General features: G+C 50.6%; 1 pseudogene; it reads left to right on the top strand.

The window, feature by feature from the left end:
* The first annotated feature begins 4,718 nt into the window (after positions 1 to 4,718).
* LOC130266926 (feather keratin Cos1-2-like) lies at positions 4,719 to 5,726 on the top strand (annotated as a pseudogene).
* Positions 5,727 to 7,284: the final 1,558 nt, after the last annotated feature.

The following is a 7,284-nucleotide window of genomic DNA, read 5'->3' as shown; positions in this document are numbered from 1 at the left end:
CAGATACTCGCACACACTGGGGCACAGCCACACTGCCACACACATCACTGCTCATGGCTGAGCACACGGGCCACAGGCCATAGCAAGGCATGGCACTGAGGAGATGCTGGGGAGCTCTGGTCCAGAGCTGCTCCAGAGCACACAAAGCAGGACACATGCTCAGGCAGCAGAGCTACACCAGGCTCAAGGTGCGTGCAGGGTAATGGAGGAAGGCAAAGAAGGATCATTAAAATGACAAAGCATATTGTGGGGCCATTTGGTGCTGGGCAAATGACTGGAAGGTCGTGGAGCAGATGAGGACAATGCAGTCAGCAGGATTTACAAGAATCTGGCAGCATTATAAATGTCCACCACAGTGTCCCAGGCTAACATCACCTGATATCCGTTGGATCACTTCTGCATTTAGTTCATTTCTTCTGCCCACACTGACACATCCTTGTCCCCAGGAGACCTGGAATCTCCCATACCAGCATTAAGAAGAAGTGTTTTTGAGGGAATGGATATGATGTAAGACAGGAAATGCAAAGTCAATGTAGAGGGGAAAAACCAACTCATGCCATACCATTCCCAGAGATGTTTACGTTCATTTGGGATCATGCAGGAATATCGTCACTCAAGCAGCATGAACTGTGGGCCCTGAGGCACTGTGGGGCCAGGATAAAAGGCAGCCTAACTTGTGGCTCTGTCAACCACTTCTGTCACCGCCTTGGGAACCAGGTGAGTTGCAAGCCCCTTTCTCCTCCTCCCTCTCTAGAACAGCACTGAGCTTTCCAGCCCTTCTTCCTGCCCCTTGCTCTTCTGGGAATGTTCTGCCATGGTGGTGGTGTGGGCAGAGGGGAGACCGTGTGTTGTGGGCAGAGGCTGGGGCTGGGCTGAGGTGCTGATTTTCATGGAGCCCAGGCAGGAGCACGGCTGGGCCTGGCTGAGCTGGGAAGGAGCGTGCTGGGCTCAGGCAAAGGATGCCCAGTTTGGGCCTGCACAGCCTGGAGCTGGGCAGGCAGCAGGGCCTTGTGTGGTTTGGGGTACCTTGCGGGCTGTGTCTGAGGTGTGCGTGTGCTCTGCTTGCTCCCTGCCCTGTGTGCCAGCTGCAGCGCCAGGCTCCAGACATGTCCTGCCCTGAGAAGTGCCAGCAGTGCCAGCCCTGCAAGCCTTGCTGCCAGCCCTGCGGCCCCTGCCCGCTGGCCAGCAGCTGCAATGAGTGCTGTGTCAGGCAGTGCCAGAGCTCCCACGTGGCTATTGAGCCGCCTGTTGTGCTGGTGACCCTGCCCGGCCCCATCCTCAGCTCCTTCCCACAGAACACCGCCGTGGGATCCTCCACCTCCGCTGCCGTTGGCAGCATCCTCAGCTCTGAGGGAGTGCCCATCAGCTCCGGGGGCTTTGACATCTCCTGCATCACCCGCGGTTGTGGTGAAAGATGTTGTCGTCCCTGCTAAAGATGCTGCTGCCAACATCCTTGGGCAAGAACCTCCAAAGTCTCAGAGCCCACTGCTGGAATGAAGATAAAGTTTTGGAACAATGGATTTAGACCTTTTGGCTATTACTTCCTTCTTCTGCTCCTCCTCCTCTCTCTTCCCTTCCTTTCCATTCCCCACCACCCAGTGCCAGCCTAGTGGGACTGTCTGCTCCCCCTCTATTCCTCTCTCTATCTGCAGCCCAGGCCGCTGGACACGCCCTTTGCATCTTTGTGCTTGCTCCCGGTGCTGTCTGTGACCTAGCTGCTTTTCTTCTTTAGACTCAATAAAGATCTTTTGCATTCAAACATGGGCCTTGTATTTCTCTTTCATCCTGGGACAACTCTTGCAGTCTCCTCAGGAGTGCCATGAAAAAGCAGAGAGTGAGTCTGATTTCTATGGGTTTTCCATGTGCCTTTTCCATTGGAGCTGCCAAAGACATCCCTGACAATGAGGGTGGTGAGGCACTGGAAAAAGGTGCCCCGAGAAATTATATATTTGTCATTCCATGAAGTCTTCAAGGCAAGGTTGCTCAGGAATTTGAGCCACTTGGTTTGGTGGATGCAGTCAATGCCTCTTTTGTGGAGCGGCTGTGGATTTGAAAATGAAATAAAAATGATCTTTAGATCCCTTTGCATCCAAAATGAGTTGACACAGTCACCCCACTGAAATAACCACCAAACCATGGTGGAAAGAAAGAGTAAATTTTTTTCCCATATCTCACACCATGGGGAGGTTGAAGCAACGCTTGGGCAGAGATGCACAAGTGGGAGCATTTTCCTCCTTAGGTTCAGTCCTTGCTGGCACAGCTCGTCTTTGCTGCTGTGCCAGAGTTGGTCTGTGAGAGGGTCTCCAAGCCTCTCATACCACCAGCATTGTTCCTGTACAGATTGTGCTTCTTGAAACACAGGATGAAAGAGCTGCAGGCAACCTTCATATTTTTTTTGGATGCTGTTGGAGCTGTCTTTGTCATACATGGGTGGAGCTGCGGGAGTCTTTGTGGTGGGATAGACGGTCCTGGACAAAACTCAAGTGCTCTGTTGAAGCTAAAGCTTACAGTTGCAGTTTATTATAAAAGACGCTGCTAGCGGCTGCCTGGCACAGCCCCAGAGCAGGACAAAAAGAGATAAAAGGGGAGAGAGAGAGAGAGAGAGAAGAGGGACAAGAGAGCAAAAGAGAGAGTAAAGAGTGAAGAGGAGAAAGAAGACAGTGATTTCCCGTTTACAATACAATAAATCTTCTTCTATGATGAATATTCTAATTTCTACTAACCAATGTAATACAATATACAACTTCTTCAGCATTTACATACAGCCTATAGAAATCCTTATATTAGCATATCTGTTACATTTTAAACTCTAAGCACATTCTTGGACCCTGGCAAGTCTTTCTGTAACCTTTGGTCTTGCTGTGTGGCAGAGGGCATTGCTCTATTAAGAGGGGATTACCTTCAGGGGTCATCTTATTTTCATGTTTATTCAGCAACTAAGGATTGGTACCTCAAAAGTGGCTTTCATTTCAATTTCGTTCATGGTTTCTATATTCCCAGAATCTGAGCATTCATATTTGTAAGATTTTTCCTGTTTTATCTTACGCAACAGGGAGCCAGTGAAATGCTGTCCCTGAATCCCAATTCCTTCTGCCTTCTGCCCCAGCTGCCAAACTTCAGCACTTTGACACAAGAGGGAAGGTCCATCACAGTGTGAAAAACAATTGGATGAATAAAATTTCTAACAGCCACAGAGTGGTCCAGGCTTAAGAGGGTGAATGTAACTATTAATAACTAAAGAAAAATGGTATTTGTGGTCCTTCAGCAAAGACGGAATTTGCCCAACCTCCTCCTTGAAAGAGGAGCCGTGTTTTTCCCTTTGGATCCTGAATGATGTGGTGCTGCTTTCCTGGGTAGAATTGCTGGGAACACCTTTTTTGGACGATCTGGAAGTCCTGCTGCTTGAGCACTAAAAAGAGTCCACAGATCTTGACTTTCCCAGTGCCACCCAGGACATCGATGCTATCACTCAGAGCAAGACAATATCTGTAGCCTGATCCCTTCAGTTCCATCCCCTCATTTGTTGTTGTAAGTTTTGGTGCCCACCTCACTCAGCACCAGTCTGAGTGGTAGCATTGGCCTGGAGAGGAAGAGACTGTGTCCCATCCCAGTGGACAAGTCTAGGAGATAAGGGCTGATGGGTGTGTCTCAAGCACAGAGAGCTGGATGCCCCTGGAGCCAGCCAAGGCTCGTGGGTGTGTTGGGTCTGGCTGAGATGCAGTTCATGTTCCCCACAGCAGCCCTGGCAGGGCTGTGCTCTGTGCTGGGTGTTACAAAGGTGTGGGTAACACTCAGTCCTTTGGCTCCTGCTGAGCAGGGCTCACACAGCATCAGCGCTGTCTCTCAACATTCCCTTCCCCATCAGGAGCTGGGGGACGGCAAGATCCTGGGAGTGCATCAGACAGTTGACCCAAATTGAGTAAAAGGGATATTCCATGCCATATGACATGAACTTAAACACAACAGCTAAGCAAAGGAGAAACTAGTCTAGGCATTTGTAATTTGCAATGTTTATCCTCAAGGAACACCACTACATTTGCTCAAGCCCTGCTTCCTGGGATTTGGCCAGGTAGAAATTTCTGGTTGGATGAAAAAAAAAAAATAAGTGGCATCTTTCTTTTGTCTTTTCCCGTTTACTACTGTGTGCACAATATTTTGGTTATGTATTTGCAAATAGTATTATCTTAAAATTCTAGTTGTTTTTTTCCTATATTCTCTTCCGTTTCACCTCAGAATGGAAGTGATGGAGTGGCAGGATAGTGCAGGCCATCCAACCAAGGTCAACCAAGCACAGCTCGTAATAACAACCAAGGATTGTCAGTAAGAACATGTTGTGAGAAAGTCCAGCGTGTGGCTGAAGCCCTAGAGAGGTAGGGCAGCAGTTTTCTGAGAGAAGTGTCCTTGCTGTGTCTGGTGGAGAGAAGCAAAACGCAAGAGAGGGAAGAGAAGGAAGGAAGTGGAGAAATGGACATGGACTGTTGACCTAATGCTGACCCAGTAGGGAGGAATCAAGACGTATCACGTGCCTGCATGGAATGCCACCAGACCATGATCCCAGCATTCTGCCTCCTCTGACGTGTTTATGTCCTGGAAATTCTTGAGGCTCTCATCCTGGCCCTAAAACTAAAAGGTTTTCAACACAGAAACCATAAATGAAACGGCAGCAAAGTAGGAAACCAGGACACAGCCCCTACCATTAGCTGGCATGGTGCACATTTGACATGAGCTGGTCACAAAATTATGACTTCCATTAACATGCCTCTGGGCCTGAGGCAGTGCAGGACTGCTATAAAAGGCAGCCCAAGTCTCTGTGCTCTCATCCACTTCTCTCACCTCCTCCTCCTCAGGAATCAGGTGAGTGGGAAACCTCTTCTCCTCCTGCTGCTTTGCTGCTGCTGCTTCAAGACCGCTCCTGGCTGTAGGTCTCAGCTGACAGGGGCTGTCACAGCCCAGGGCTGGGAGCTGCTTGTGCTGGGAGAGGGCAGGGGAGAGAAGGTCTTGTGCAGACAGAGAGAGGCTGGGACTTGGCTCAGGTGGCTCCTGGGCTTTGAGCTGGGCAGTGCAATGTGGGCCAGCAGGTGCCTTGGCTGCAGGGTGTTTGGGTGCAGTGCTGCTCCTCATGTGTCCTCACTTTCTGCTTCTCCTTCCTTCTATCCTAGGTGCTCCTGTGACCCCGAGCCATGTCCTGCAACCCTTGCTGCCAGCCCTGTGGCCCCTGCCCGCTGGCCAACAGCTGCAATGAGTGCTGTGTCAGGCAGTGCCAGAGCTCCCACGTGGCCATTGAGCCGCCTGTTGTGCTGGTGACCCTGCCGGCCCCATCCTCAGCTCCTTCCCACAGAACACTGCCGTGGGATCCTCCACCTCTGCTGCCATTGGCAACATCCTCAGCTGTGGTGGAGTGCCCATCAGCTCCGGGGGCTTTGACCTCTCCTGCATCACCAGCTGCTATGGTGGCAGCAGATGCCGTCCCTGCTAAATCTGCTGGCAGTGCCCTTGGGAACATTGGGGTCTGGAGTCAAAGACCTCAGAACATGGTACTGAATTGAAGACGGATCTTTGGAACGTTGTATATTTAGGCTGTTTGGTTTTTGTTGCTTTATGGCACTATCTATTCTTTCCCTTCCCTCTGTTCCTTCACTCCCACACAATGCCAGCCCTGTGGGACCTGTTCTTACCTGTGCAGGCCAAGCAGACAGACATCCCTCTGGCATTGTAGTGGCTGCTCTTAGTGCCCTCTGTGAGCCTCCTCATTTCTTCTTAAACTCAATAAAATTGTTTTGCATCCAAACTGATGCCTCTAAGTTTTCCTTCCTTCTGTGGGAACTTCCTGTGAGATCAGGGAAAAGCTGGGAAAGCAGAGGGTGAGAAAACATGCAGCTGATTTTGTTTTGTACCATTCCCTTGGTGCTCAAAACACATTCCACAGACAGTGCTGGCTCACCTAGAAGAATGCCATGAAGATGCATCTTTAGAAAAAACAATCCAATGCCTTTCTGAAGAAGGAAAAGCAGAGTGTGTAATGGCTTCACTTGTCTGGTCTGGACAGAGATAATCATTTTCTCCATGTGAAACATGACCAGGGTTTTCATAACCAACAGGAGGAGAAGTGGTCTGAGCAGCCAGAGGAGTGTCCCAAGTAAAACTTGAACCTACATGGCACCCTGAGAACATGGACTTCTATCAAATCATGAGCAGGAAAGACTGTCCAACATTTCTACAGCTGTGCCCACAGAGCCAGGGGCACTGACACATTGCCAGCCTGCCCAGGTGCGCACAGAGATGAAGGCAGACGCACAGAGCCCGGCACACGTGCACAGGCACACGGCCAGGGCGGCTGCACACAAGTGCTCTGCCCTGAGCACAACCATCCCCAGCCAGGCCAGAGGCTCTCAGGGGCTCTTCCCACCAGGGCACAAGCACAGGCATGTGCAGATACTCGCACACACTGGGGCACAGCCACACTGCCACACACATCACTGCTCATGGCTGAGCACACGGGCCACAGGCCATAGCAAGGCATGGCACTGAGGAGATGCTGGGGAGCTCTGGTCCAGAGCTGCTCCAGAGCACACAAAGCAGGACTCATGCTCAGGCAGCAGAGATACACCAGGCTCAAGGTGTGTGCAGGCTAAAGGAGGAAGGCAAAGAAGGATCATTAAAAAGACAAAGCATATAGTGGGGCCATTGGTGCTGGGCAAATGACTGGAAGGTCGTGGAGCAGATGAGGACAATGCAGTCAGGAGGATTTACAAGAATCTGGCAGCATTATAAATGTCCACCACAGTGCCCCAGGCTAACATCACCTGATATCCGTTGGATCCCTTCTGCATTTAGTTCATTTCTTCTGCCCACACTGACACATCCTTGCCCCCAGGAAACCTGGAATCTCCCATACCAGCATTAAGAAGAAGTGTTTTTGAGGGAATGGATATGATGAAGACAGGAAATGCAAAGTCATTGTAGAGGGAAAAACCAACTCATGCCATACCATTCCCAGAGATGTTTCCATTCATTTGGGATCATGCAGGAATATCGTCACTCAAGCAGCATGAACTGTGGGCCCTGAGGCACTGTGGGGCCAGGATAAAAGGCAGCCTAACTTGTGGCTCTGTCAACCACTTCTGTCACCTCCTTCTCCTTGGAACCAGGTGAGTTGCAAGCCCCTTTCTCCTCCTCCCTCTCTGGTGCATTGAGCTTTCCAGCCCTTCTTCCTGCCCCTTGCTCTTCTGGGAATGTTCTGCCATGGTGGTGGTGTGGGCAGAGGGGAGACCGTGTGTTGTGGGC

Source organism: Oenanthe melanoleuca, unplaced genomic scaffold, assembly GCF_029582105.1.
Source record: "Oenanthe melanoleuca isolate GR-GAL-2019-014 unplaced genomic scaffold, OMel1.0 S342, whole genome shotgun sequence".
NCBI lineage: Eukaryota > Metazoa > Chordata > Aves > Passeriformes > Muscicapidae > Oenanthe > Oenanthe melanoleuca.
This window is presented reverse-complemented; position numbering and strand designations above follow the sequence as displayed.